Below are 310 nucleotides of genomic sequence, written 5' to 3' on the forward strand. Positions count from 1 at the left end.
GCGCGGGAGGGGGCTGCGGGGGCGGCCCTGGCCACGAGCGAACGCCGGACACGCGTGGAGCCGCAGCGTTCCTCGCGTTTATTTCTTCACCGCGGGCAGAGGGATCCTGGGGGACACCGACCTCCTGCTGACGGTCCCTTTCTTGGCAAGAGCTTTGATTTTTTTTTTTTTTAATTATTATTACTTATTTTGCAATCCGGGATCCTGCCTCGCTTTGCATCACTTCTCTGAAAGAAACTTCCATGGCTGGGCGTGCTTCCCCCGAAGATCGCTAGAGGCTGGAAGCAGCTTTTTTTTCTTTTTTTTTTTT

Source organism: Eurypyga helias, unplaced genomic scaffold (assembly GCF_000690775.1).
Source record: "Eurypyga helias isolate BGI_N326 unplaced genomic scaffold, ASM69077v1 scaffold21883, whole genome shotgun sequence".
Classification (NCBI taxonomy): domain Eukaryota; kingdom Metazoa; phylum Chordata; class Aves; order Eurypygiformes; family Eurypygidae; genus Eurypyga; species Eurypyga helias.